Here is a 14,635-nt window from a genome sequence, read left to right as displayed (position 1 = left end):
TGTTTTTATCAACCAAACTTGACCCAGCATTAACTTAACCATGTTAATGCTTAGGGGTCATTTACAGCTATGTATTCTGCTTCTCTACTGTGGACTCAGCCTGTTTATGAGCTGATACTTGAGAAAAAAACAACTCAATCAATCCCACTATACTTTAGACTCCTAATATTATTAACTCCTAAAAGTTAAGCTGAGAACATATACCTTGCTCTCTCTGTGAACCATTCTTGCCTGATTCAGAGCATACCTGTGTTTAAGACAATGCTGATCACTCACCATAAGCACCAAATGGCAATCCCTCCACCCCAACAATGTCGAAAACAATCTGTGCGCATAGGCTGATATCTGCTTGTGGCTTTGTGTGCTGTTCTGGGTCAATAGTGTGAGAAGAACTATTCCCTCCATTGAGAGATTCCTGTAAAAGATCCATTAAAACAAAAAAAAAATCCCTCACTCCCTTTTCTGTGCCTTTTCTCAAAGAAGATGTCTTTGCTCAGATTGGAGCAGACAGATCAGAATTCTTCTGAATGACCAGGCTCACTCTTAAGCAATGATACCAAGGGTTAATTTTCTTTTTTTTCTTTCTTTTAATGTGGCAACACTTTACACATCTTCTTCACCAAAGTTACACCTTAGCGGAACAAGCTCAATAGCGGCCTCACTGCCCTCACCTTCATTTCTGTTCTTCTAGAAGTTCTCTGATTTCTTGTACTCTAAATCTTTCCCTTGTCCTCACTATGTTCCTCCTTCCTCTGTCTGTGAATGTCCACAGACTCTGAGAACTTGCATAAATTTTATCTTTTACTACAGTCTCCCTGTGGCAAGTTCTATACAGTGGGGAAAGGTAACCAAATTCATCAAGCTGAAGTTGGTATCTCTTTCCTAGAAGAATGACTTCCAGTTTGCAATCTAGAATTAAGTTCCCTTCAGGAAGAAACTTCCATGCTGGGCATTCTTAGATGTCTTGAGATGTCAAATATTTCTTCTGCTTCTTGCTGTACTTACTAAAAAATCTTTCTACCTCCCACCCCTTACCTCAGCCCATCTTAAACCCAGCCTTGTTTCTTAATATTGTTCCTAAAGTATTCCTTCTCTCTCCTCTCCCCTTTTCTGTCTCTGTTAATGTCTTTCTGCATCAATCCATATAGTGTTATTTTAGTTCCCTAAAAAAAGGGGAACAGAGACTGTCTGTAACATGAACTCAGTGTCTGGCTCTTTGACCTTCCCTCCCCACCCCTGAGGGAGGAGGAGCCTTGCTAGGCCACAGAGGAGGACATTGCAGCCAGTCCTGATGAGACCTGATAAACTAGGGTCAGATGGAAGGGGAGGAGAACCTCCTCTATCAGTGGACTTAGAGAGGGGCAGGGAGAAGATGAGGGAGGGAGTGTGGGATTGGGAAGGAATGAGGGAGGGGCTACAGCTGGGATACAAAGTAAATAAACTGTAATTATTATAAAAAATAAAATTTAAAAACAAAAACAAAAACAAAACAAAACCCCATAGAAAGTGTATGTGTATGGGATGATCAGAGGAGTTGAGGAAAAGAAGTAGGTGAATATGGTCAAGATGCACTGCATAAAATTGAACAAAAACTATTTTAAAAAGTTTAACTCAGTTGTTTTCCAAACTGTCTCACATTATTATTGTACAAATGTGGCAAAAAAATTTTAGAGAAAAGGCAGGTTATTCAATAAGTGGTTAGAAAATCAAATATTCACAGACAGAAGATCTGAATTAGATCTCTTTATGCTGTATGAAAATCATCTCAAAATGGACCAAAGGCCTTCATGGGAAACATTAAGTTGCTAGGAGACCCCAAGGGAAATGACTCAAGATACTGGCATTGCCTGAGATTTCCTGAGCAGGACTCTTAACATAGTTCAGAAGACACAAATTAAGAACTGACATTTGGGACTGTATCAACTTTTAAGCTTTTACACAGCAAAAGAAACAACAGAAAGGAGAGGCTACCTATAGAATGGGAGAGAATATTGGCCAGGCATTCATCCAACAGTGTTCCTGCATGCAGAATCTCTAAAGAACCCAAGCTGGGAGTACAGCTCAGTGCCAGGAGGTTTGCTTGGCCCCCAGAGAACCTTGGGTTAGAATTTGCTACCCCTAGCACACAGCTGAGGAACAGAGGGAGAAGGGAAAACAAAAGGAGGGAAGAATGAAGTGAGAAAATTGAACAACCTATGAATAGATTATCAAAAACATACAAAGCACCAACAAATACACAAAAGGACTTAAAATCTTTAGCTACAAGGGAAAAACCACAAAAGGAATGCAAGTCAAAGCTAACCTGAGGGTCCATCTCAGTCTAGTAAGAACGGCTTTATCAGAAAGGAAAAAAAGTGGGGGGAGGGGCAAAGAGATGCCTCAATGAGTTAAGGTGCTTCCAAAACAAGCCTAATTCAGTTCCTGCTACCTGCATAAATGTGGGCAGAGATCTGACTCCATAAGTTGTCTTCTGATCCCTACATATGTATCCCCACACAGTAATAATTTTAAAGAAAAAAAAGACCTACCGAACCAACGCAAAACAAAATAACAAATGAAAAATTCTGGCAAGGATGTGAGGGGTAAAAGAAATCCTTAGGATTTGTGTGTGTTGTATGTGTGGTGGTGAGGGAGGGAGGTGGAGCTAAGGAGAGAGAGAAGGTAGATTAGTGAAGCTACTATGGAAAACAATATAGCTCCCTCAATACAGTAAGACATACCATTTGATCCAGTGATGGTACTCATAGGTAGATTCGAATACAAGGCCAGGGTACTAGGAACACCTGTACATACATGGTTACTGAAGCACTATTTCCAAGACTGTGAAATTGGCCTATGTGTCTATCAATTGATAAGAGGATAAAGAAATAGACAGATACACAACAGAGTAGAATTCAACAAGAACAAAAATAGGTCATTTTGGAGAAAAATGGAATGAAGTAGGGGTCACTATGCTGAGCGAGAGGTAGATGCTTTCCCCGCCTCCAATGTGAAGCTAGGGAGAAAAAAAGAAAAAAAGATCTGAAAGTAGATTAGAAACTTGTAAGAAGTAACAAGGAAGAGGGGAACATAAAGATAGAAATAGGACAATACAAAGTATCAATATGTAAATGGAAGTTAATATGTACAGGTGATAGGCACAATTATAATAACAATTTTGAAGATTTATGCATTGTCAGCTTTAGAAACATTCTTGTATGTTACTCCTTCTCTAAGAACCTCATGAATTGTGTTTCTTATCCTTTCTCTACTCAAAACAAGTTGACCCTTGTCAAATTTGTAATACATGCATTTAAAGAGTTTCTGAAAGATTGGATAAGAAAAGCCATAGGTTGGGACCTAGAGACCACACAAAAGAACAGTGGTTGCTTATGGACTAATAATTATCTTTTTAGAATGATGAGCTATCTCTGAAACACACATCTTAAGTTACTGTTTGATTGTGGTAAAAGAAATGCATAACCAAGGCAACTCTAATAAAAGAAAGTGTTGAATCAGACTTTGCATACATCATCTCTGAAGGTTGAGAGACAGAAAGGGAGGGAAGGAAGGGAAGAGATTCAACAAGGCTATACCTACTCCAACAAGCACACATCACCTAATTCTTCCCAAATAGTTCCATTAACTGGACTCAAAGCATTCAGTTCAAACATATGAGGGTCATTCTTATTCAAATTATCACAACATCCTACCGTGAATTTCTGCCAACCATCCTGACAGCACTTACCAATGTTCTGTGGGCCTTTCAAACAGACAATATTCCATGAGGGAAAATGTATACAAAAAGCAATATACTCTACAACTTATACACCAGATTGAACCATACACAAATGCCACTCTATAGTCAGTTTTGTATGGCTCAAAGTAACCGTATTGGAAAACATTAACAAAATTAACGGCTTCATCCATTTCTGCGTAAAACTTGTAAACTGAATTCATTTGAACCTGTACTATTACCAACAAATACAGCAATTATATTATAAATAGCCCAAATCTAAAGCATTAAAATTATCTACATCAAATGAATCATACAGAGACAGCTTCCATAATTGAATCTGATGGTGCCAAATCATGGCTGAAACAAAATACTGCATGATACATCACCAGATATTTTCAAGAGCTGTTGGGGGGAGAAAGAACAAATGCTCCCCAGCACTCCTGTGTGTCACAGAAACACATGAAAGCGTTAGAGCGGTATGCTAACAGGTTTTGCCCAATGACTGGCAATTAGTACCGAGAACATTTTAGTCCCTCTCTACCATCACCACACTAAGACTGCCAACATCTACTTACCACATTTCAATGCGCAGTACCTGTTACTAGATTCTATCACTCTGTATCTGTTTTAGTTTGTTGCCTTTGGGGTCATATCTTCTTACAAAGAACATTTGGCTCCTCTCTTCTATATAAATAAAAGCTTTTATCACTTGAACAAGGTCAATTTTTTTCTGTTTGGGGGATAAGTAATGAGATGAACTATAAGGTACTACAATATAAAATGTATTTGCCTTTCATCAACCTTACAAAAGAAAAGTGAGAGGCAATGAACAATGGAGAAATGTCATGGTGAGGCTTTTTCAAATAATAAGCATGCATAGAAATACAGAGTACACACAATGGTATTTTATTAAATTTACACTAAAGAAGTTTTTCATTTTGTGCTTTCATTATTACTTCACAAACTGATACACACATTTGTACCTTTCTCCAGTACACTCAGTAGTTCTACATGCCTAATTCACAAGAATTTAGGTACACCATACAGACAAATATGATCTGATGTTATTGCTGCTAGAAGCTTAAAACAAGTATCTGTCAGAAAATATTGAGTAGATAATATCCAACCTTGGTTTCAAGGATAGTACAGGGTATTCTTACTATCCCAGGACACAACTGCACAGAATCTGCTCTGTTACCATATGCTAATTTATATTCACATACATACAAATCAGGAAAGTCATGGCTACAAGACAGTGAAATATGCTTTCCTTTAGAATCCTGAATGCATTAAGACAAAAGGAGTTCCGCTTTAAACCTACCTGACAAGTCTTTGTAAATAAGATTTTTGCTATTTTACACAGCCCAAACTGCACTGAAAATTCTGTGTGTGTACATGCATGTGGATGCAGGCATGTTTCACAGGCTTTTGTTGCTGTCAAACAGGCAATGTTTGAGCATGTATTTTAGAAAAGTTCATTGTGTGAACATGTAGATGAATTCATTCTGCAAATGTCAAGTTTTGAATTTGAAAGACTCCTATTTAAGCATCAACTTACTGTCCCTGGCACATAATTAAAATCAGGTGTTCGTAAGTGTGTGGATTTATTTCAGGGTCTTCTACTCGATTCCCTTGATCCACCACTAGATTTCTATGCCAGTACCATGCACCTTTTATTACTGTTGCACAATAGTACAGCTTGAGATCAGGGATGGAGATACTTCCAGAAGATTTTCTATTGCAGAGGATTGTTTTAGCAATTCTGAGTTTCTTGTTATTCTATATGAAGTTGAGAATTTTTCTTTCAAGGTCTGTAAAGAATTGTGTTGGTAATTTGATAGGAATTGCATTGAATCTGTAGATTGCTTTTGGTAAGATGGCCATTTATACTATGTTAATCCTGCCAAGCCATGATAATGGGAGATCTTTCTATTTTCTGCTTTGTTCTTCTAATTCTTTCTTCAGAGACTTGAAATTTTTTTCATACAAGTCTTTGACTTGCTTGGTTAGGGTCATATCAAGATGCTTTATGTCATTTGTGGCTATTGTGAAGGGTGTTGTTTCCCTAATTTCTTTCTCAGCCCTTTTGTCTTTTGTATACAGGAGAGCTACTAATTTTTTTATTTTATATCCAGCAACTTTGCTGAAGGTATTTATCAGCTGTAGGAGTTCCCTGGTAGAATTTTTGGGGTAATTCAGGTATAGTATCATATAATCTGCAAATAGTGATACTTTGACCTCTTCCTTTCCTATTTGTATCCCCTTGATCTCCTTTAATTGCCCTATTGCTCTAGCAAGGACTTCAAGAACTGTGTTAAAGAGATATGGAGAGAGTGGGCAGCCTTGCAGCCTTGCAGTGGGCAGTCCCTGATTTCAATAGGACTGATTTAAGTTTCTCTCCGTTTAGTTTGATATTGGTTAGAGGCTTGCGGTATATTGCCTTCACTATGTTTAGGTATGTGCCTTGTATCCCTGATCTCTCCAAGACTTTAAACCTGAATGGATGCTAGATTTGGTCAAATGCTTTTTCAGCATCTAAGGAGATGATCATATGATTTTTCTCCTTCAGTTTTTTTAATAGTGGATCACATCAATGGATTTCCATATATTGAATCATTCCTGCATGCCTGGGATGAAGCATACCTGGTCGTAGTGGATGATATCTTTGATGTGTCCTTGTACTCGGATTGCAAGTATTTTGTTGAGTATTTTTGCATAAATGTTCATATGAGAGATTGGCCTGAAATTCTTTCTTTGTTGTGTCTTTGTGAGGTGTAGGTATCAAGGTGACTGTGGCTTCATAGGAGTTTGCTAGTGCCAAAACCAAAAATGGAAAAAGATAGCATCTTCAACAAGTGGTGTTGGTCTAATGTTTACATATAGAAAAATGCAAATAGATCCATACTTATCACCCTGCACCAAACTAAAGTCCAAGTGGATCAAAGACCTCAATATAAAACCAGACACACTAAACCTGTTAGAAGAATGGGGAAAAGCCTTAAACTCATTGGCACAGAAGACAACTTCCTGAACAGAACACCAAGAGCATAGGCTCTAAGATCAACAATTAATAAATCGGACCTCATGAAACTGAAAAGCTTCTGTAAAGCAAAGTACACTGTCATCAAAACAAAACAAAAAGACTGCCTACAGATTAGGAAAGTATCTTCACCAACCTTATATCTGACAAAGGGCTAATATCCAGTATATAGAAAGAACTCAAAAAGTTAAACAGCAACAAATTAAGTATTCCAATTAAAAATTGGGGCACAGAGCTAAACAGAGAATTCTCAGTAGAGGAATACAGAATGGCAGAGAAATGAAGAAATGATCAATATCCTTAGTCATCAGGGAAATGCAAATCAAAATAACAGTGAGATTTCACCTTACACCCATCAGAATGTCTAAGATCAAAAATTCAAGTGACAACACATGCTGGAGAGGATGCGGAGAAAGGGGAACACTACTCCACTGCTGGTGGGAATGTAAACTTGTACAACCACTTTGGAAATCCATCTGGTGCTGTCTCAATTAGGAATAGCACTTCCTCAAGATCCAGCTTTACCACTCGTAGACATATATCCAAAAGATGCTCAAGTATAAACAAGGGCATTTGCTCAACCATGTTTGTAGCAGCTTTATTTGTAATAGCCAGAAGCTGGAAACAACCCAGATGCCCCTCAGTTAAGGAATGGATACAGAAATTGTCGTATTTCTACACAATGGAATATTACTCTGCAATTAAAAACAAGGAAATCATGAAATTTGCAAGCAAATGGTGGGAACTAGAAAAGATCATCCTGAGTGCGGTAACACAGACCCAGAAAGACACACAGGGTATATACTCATTCATAAGTGGGTATTAGATATATAATATAGGATAAACACACTAAAATCTGTACACCTAAAGAAACTAATCAAGGACTCCGGCTAAGATGCTCAATCCCATTCAGAAAGGCAAAGAGGATGGACATCAGAAGAGGGAGAAAACAGGAAACAGGACAGGAGCCTACCAGCAGGGTATCAGAGCAGATGCTGAGACTTATGGCCAACCTTTGGGCAGAGTTCAGGGAATCTTATGAAAGAAGGGGGAGCTAGAAAGAACTGGAGGGGACAGGAGCTCCACAAGGAAAGCAACAGAACCAAAAAATTTGGGCAAAGGTTCTTTTTTGAGACTGATACTCCAACCAAGGACCATTCATGGAGATAACCTAGAACCTCTGCACAGATGTAGCCCATGGCAGTTCACTGTCCAAGTGGGTTCTATAGTAATGGGAACAGGGACTGTCTCTGACATGAACTGATTGGCCTGCTCATTGATCACCCCTCCCCTGAGGGGGGAGCAGCCTTACCAGGCCACAGAGGAAGACAATGCAGCCACTCCTGATGAGACCTGATAGACTAGGATCAGAAGGAAGGGGAGGAGGTCCTCCCTATCACTAAACTTGGGGCAGGACAAGGGAAAGGGAGGGTGAGATTGGGAGGGGAGAAGGGAGGGAGCTAAAGGGGGGGGATACAAAATGAATAAACTGTAATTAATAAAAATAAAAAATTAAAAAACAAAAAATAGAAATTAAAATAAATAGATCCATAAAATCAATGACCAGCCATTACTATTGAAAAGAAACATGAATGATACACTATACTTGAGCCTGTATCTCTTCAAAACATCATAGCACTTGAGAATACTGCTTGTAGACACACACATAGTAGCCTTTAAAATACTGAGACCTTGGGGCGGGGCAAGATGGCAGGGCCGGGAGGACTCTAATTCTGAATAGCAGCACAGCAGGATCGGCACAGTGACCAGCAAGCAGAACTCGCGGCCATAAAACACAAGTGATTGTGTTTCTCAGGTGAGAGGATACCCCACAGTGGGGGATTCAATCAGCTTTAACTCACCCGGCTAAACCTCGGAAGAGATCCTGGTTCCGCCAGGCGTTGGTCGCCAGCCCAGAGCTACACGCCAGCATGATCTGGTCACTGTCCCAGACTGAACTGTGGGCCCACACATCACAGACTGGATTTTCCAGTTGAGAGATAACCCCACGGAGCAGGAAACGATTGGGACCGACCTTAGGTCACCCAGACATTCCCTGGAAAAGACTCAGGTTCCGCGGGCGCCCCAGGAGCCAGCCCAGAGCCAGAGCCGGGGACCCAGGCACCAGCACAATGCCCTGCCTGCCTGCGCGCCTGATTTGCCGCCTGAGATAGAACTGTGGGCCCCAGGGCACCAGAGACTCAGTTTCTCTGTTGGGTGCAAACCCACAGGGAGGGAAACGGCTGGTCTGATCTCAGAGCACTCAGCTGATACCACCACCCCAAAAAGGTCTCGGGAAAATTACCCAGTTTAGGCAGACATCCAGGTTCCCAACGGCCAGAAAGGGGGAGCCACCGGCAGGCGTCTGTGCCTGTGGGTTCTACTCACCGCCACCCCAGACAGAACGGCGGTCCCCAAAGCAAAGACTGGGTGTCCCTGGCAGGAGGAAACCCCCAGCGGGGGGGATCATCAGGTCTAACGCTCAGGACATCCAGCACCAAAAGACTCTCTGGGTTCACGCAGACTCTAGGCTCTAGCCTTCTACTGCAGGCAGGAGCGCTGTGCTCAGCCGCCATTATTGAATACCCCTAGGGCACTGGGGCACACAGCTGCATCCTCAGACCTACAAAAGCCAGAGAGCCATTACAGCAGCCCTCAGATACTGTGCCAAGGATCAACCAGTTACCCCTAGCTAGACTGACAAAACTGTGGGAACCCCTGGTCCTTCAAGAGGGCTGCACCCACAGCGTCCGGACCTGAACAGTGCCTGCAGCTGACATCCCAGACAGGGATACACAGCTTCCGGTCCAGACTGAGGCACCCAGCCTCCAGACCAGAGCGGCGCCCCCAGGTGCCAACTCAACCTAGGTGCACATTCTCCAGGCCCAGAGCGGAGCACTCAGCCTCTGGCCCAGAGACTTGCTGGGCACTCCTCTCACTTTCCCAGACAGAACTGTGTGCCCCAGGATAACAGACTGAGTTTCCCTGTTGGGAGAAAACCCCACAGCTAGGGAATCAGCAGGTTCTTCAAGAGGACTGTACCTGGAAAACTGTAACAACAGCAGCAGCTCACTAAATTTATAACAAGAAACCCAACAGTGGGGCAGCTGTCTTGAGAACTTCTATGGTAATAGAGCCCCCAGTGCCTAACAAAGACCACAGCTACTACTCAGGGCTAAACACCTGAGGTGAGCAGTGGCAATTCCTGAGAAACACTGGCCATATAGTGAACATAACCAAAAAAACAAAGGAGGACTCCTTCAGGAAAAATCATCTTCTGGCCAAGGGGATTCTCCCTACCTCAGGACTCCAGGAAGCACAGAAACTAACAGATAAAAACCTAAAACAGCCCAATGGGTAGAGATCAGCGTAAGACAGAGCAATATGGCATCTCCAGAACCCAGCCATCCAGGAGCGAACAGCCCTGGACAACGCAGCACAATAGAAAATCAAGAAGATGACCTTAAATCTATGCTGATGAAGAGGATAATAAAGGAAACAAATAAAATACGTAAAGAATTAGAGGAAGATAAAAACAAATAGATCATGGCTATCCGTAAAGAAATGGAAGAAGTTAAAGACAAGCAGATTCTGGCCATCCATGAAGAAATAGGGGAAGATACAGCCAAACAGTTCGCAGCCTTCAGAGAAGAAATAATTAAATCACTGAAAGAAGTAAAAGAAGCAGAGTTGAAGAAACTAAAAAAAAAAAAAAAAAAAAAAAGAGGAAAATACAATCAGACAGGTGAAGAAAGTGAACAAAACAAATCAAGACCTGAAGATAGAACTGGAAAAATTAAAGAAAACACAAACGGAGGAAATAATGGAGAGGAAGAATTTAGGGAAGAAAACAGGAACTACAGAGGTAAGCATAACCAACAGACTACAAGAGAGGAAGAAAGAATCTCAGGTGTAGAAGATACAATGGAAGAAATGGATATATCTGTCAAAGAAAATGTTAAATCCAAAAAATTCCTGACACAAGAAATCCAAGACAATATGAAAAGACAAAACCTAAGTATAATAGGTATAGAGGAAAAAGAAGACTCCCTTCTCCAAGGCCCAGAAAATATTTTCAACAAAATCATTGAAGAAAATTTCCCCAAGTTAAAGGAGAAGCCAATAAGAATACATAGGCCTACAGAACAACCAACAAATTTGACCAGAAAAGAAAATCTTCCCGCCACATAATAATCAAAACAGTAAGTATACAGAACAAAGAAAAAATACTAAAAGCTGCAAGGGAAAAAGGCCAAGTAACATATAATGGCAAACCCATTAGAATCACACCTGACTTTTCAACAGAGACTATGAAAGCCAGAAGGGCCTGGACGGATATCATGCAGACCCTAAGAGAACACAGATGTCAGCCCAGGCTACTATACCCTGCAAAACTCTCAGTCCTCATAGATGGAGAAAACAAGATATTCAATGACAAAAACAAATTTCAATAATACCTACATATAAATCCAGCATTACAGAAGACACAGGAGGGGAAAATACAACCCAAGAAAATTAGCTTCTGTCAAGAAAACACAGGAAATAATTAACCTTACTACAGTAAAACATAAAGCAACCAAGCACACAACCTTATGACCACAGCCAACATCAAAATCAAAGTATCTAATCAAAGTATCTAACAGCCACTGGTCATTAATCTCTCTCAACATCAATGGAGTCAACTCTCTAGTAAAAAGACACAGATTAACAGAATTGATAAGTAAACAAAACCCAGCAATGTGTTGCATACAAGAAACACACCTAAGGCACAAAGACAGACATAACCTGAGGGTAAAAGGTTGGAAGACGACTTTCCAAGCAAAGGGACCCAAGAAACAAACAGGAGTAGCCATTCTAATATCTGATAAAATAGACTTTCAACCAAAATTAATAAAAAGAGCTGGGAAAGGACACTTCATACTCATCAAGGGAAAATTCCACCAGGAAGACATCACAATCCTAAACATCTATGCCCCAAATACAAGAGCACCCACATTTGTAAAAGAAATATTGATGAAATTTAAACCACATATAGATCCCTACACATTGATAGTGGGAGACTTCAACACCCCACTCTCAACAAAGGACATGTCAACAAAACAGAAATTAAACAAAGAAACAATATCTCTGACAGAGGTCATGAATCAAATGGACCTCACAGACATTTACAGAACCTTACACCCAAACACAAAAGAATTTACCTTCTTCTCAGCATCTCATGGAACCTTCTCCAAAATAGACCACATCGTTGGTCACAAAGAAAGCCTCAACAGATACAAGAAGATTGAAATAATCCCTTGTATCTTGTCTGATCACCATGGAATAAAGCTGGACCTCAACAATAACAGAAATAGAAAAAAGCCTACACACACATGAAAACTGAACAACTTGTTACTAAATGACAGCCGGGTCAGGGAAGAAATAAAGAAAGAAATTAAAATCTTCCTAGAACTCAATGAAAATGAAGACACAGCATACCCAAACTTGTGGGACACAATGAAGGCAGTGCTAAGAGGAAAGTTCATAGCACTAAGTGCCTTCAAGAAGAAATTCGAGACAGCTCATTCAAGCAACTTAATGGCCCACTTAGAAACCCTAGAAAAAGAAGAAGCAGAAACACCAAGAAGGAGTAGACGGCTGGAAATAATCAAACTCAGGGCTGAAATCAATTAGAAACAAATAAAACAATTCAAAGAATCAATGAAACCAAGAGCTGGTTCTTTGAGAAAATCAACAAGATCGACAAACCCTTAGCCAAGCTAACTAAAAGGCAGAGAGACACCATCCAAATCAACAAAATCAGAAATGAAAAGGGGGACATAACTACAGACACTGAGGAAATTCAAGCAATCATTAGGACTTACTTCAAAAGTCTATATGCCACAAAATTTGAAAATCTAAATGAAATGGACAATTTTCTTGATCGATTTGACTTACCAAAGCTGAATCAGGACCAGGTAAATCAATTAAATAGTCCCATATCCCCCAAAGAAATAGAAGCAGTCATCAAAAGTCTCCCATCCAAAAAAAGCCCAGGACCAGATGGCTTCAGCGCAGAATTCTACCAGACCTTCAAAGAAGAGCTAACTCCAATTCTTTTCAAACTATTCTACAAAATAGAAACAGAAGGAACATTACCAAACTCATTCTATGAAGCCACAGTCACCTTGGTACCTAAACCTCACAAAGATTCAACAAAGAAAGAGAATTTCAGGCCAATCTCCCTTATGAACATTGATGCAAAAATACTTAACAAAATACTTGCAAACCAAATACAAGAACACATCAAAGATATTATCCACTATGACCAAGTAGGCTTCATCCCAGGTATGCAGGGGTGGTTCAATATATGGAAATCCATCAATGTGATCCACCATATTAACAAACTGAAAGAAAAAAAAAACACATGATAATCTCCCTAGATGCTGAAAAAGCATCTGACAAAATCCAACATCCATTCATGTTTAAAGTATTGGAGAGATCAGGGATACAAGGCACATATCTAAACATAGTAAAGGCGATATACAGCAAGCCTATAGCCAACATCAAACTGAACGAAGAGAAACTTAAAGCAATCCCACTGAAATCAGGGACAAGACAAGGCTGCCCACTCTCCCCATATCTCTTCAACATAGTGCTGGAAGTCCTTGCTAGAGCAATAAGGCAGTTGAAGGAGATCAAGGGGATACAGCTGGGAAATGAAGAAGTCAAATTATCACTATTTGAAGATGATATGATAGTATACGTGAGTGACCCCAAAAACTCTACCAGGGAACTCCTACAACTGATAAACACCTTCAGCAAAGTGGCCGGATAAAAAATTAACTCAAAAAAAAATCAGTAGCCCTCCTATATACAAAAGACAAAAGGGCTGAGAAAGAAATTAAGAGAAACAACACCCTTCACAATAGCCACAAATGACATAAAGTACCTTGGTGTAACCCTAACCAAGCAAGTCAAAAACTTGTATGAAAAAAATTTCAAGTCTCTGAAGAAAGAATTAGAAGATATGAGAAGATGGAAAGATCTCCCATGCTCATGGCTTGTCAGGATTAACATACTAAAAATGGCCATCTTACCAAAAGCAATCTACAGATTTAATGCAATTACCATCAAATTGCCAACACAATTCTTTACAGACCTGGAAAGAAAAATTCTCAACTTCATATGGAATAACAAGAAACCCAGAATTGCTAAAACAATCCTCTACAATAAAAGATCTTCTGGAGGTATCTCCATCCCTGATCTTAAGCTGTATTATAGAGCAACAGTTATAAAAACTGCATGGTACTGGCATAGAAACAGAATGGTGGATCAATGGAACCGAACAGAGGACCCAGAAATAAACCCACACACTTACGGACACCTGATTTTTGACAAAGACGCCAAATCCATACAATGGAAAAAAGATAGCATCTTCAACAAATGGTGCTCGTCCAACTGGATGTCTACATGTAGAAAAATAAAAATAGATCCATACTTATCACCCTGCACAAAACTGAAGTCCAAGTGGATCAAAGACCTCAACCTAAAACCAGACACATTAAATCAGCTAGAAAAAAAAGTGGGGAATACCCTAGAACTCATTGGTACAGGAGAAAACTTCCTGAACAGAACACCAACAGCACAGGCTCTAAGAGCAACAATCAATAAATGGGACCTCATGAAACTGAAAAGCTTCTGTAAAGGACACAGTCATCAAAATAAAGCGACTGCCTACAGATTGGGAAAGAATCATCACCAACCCTTTATCTGACAGAGGACTCATATCCAGTATATATAAAGAACTAAAGAAGCTGAAAATCAGCAAACCAAGTAATCCACTTAAAAAATGGGGAACAGAGCTAAACAGAGAATTCTCTGTAGAGGAATATCAA

This window comes from Meriones unguiculatus, chromosome 4 (assembly GCF_030254825.1).
Source record: "Meriones unguiculatus strain TT.TT164.6M chromosome 4, Bangor_MerUng_6.1, whole genome shotgun sequence".
Taxonomy (NCBI): Eukaryota; Metazoa; Chordata; class Mammalia; order Rodentia; family Muridae; genus Meriones; species Meriones unguiculatus.
Note: the sequence above shows the minus strand (reverse complement) of the source record.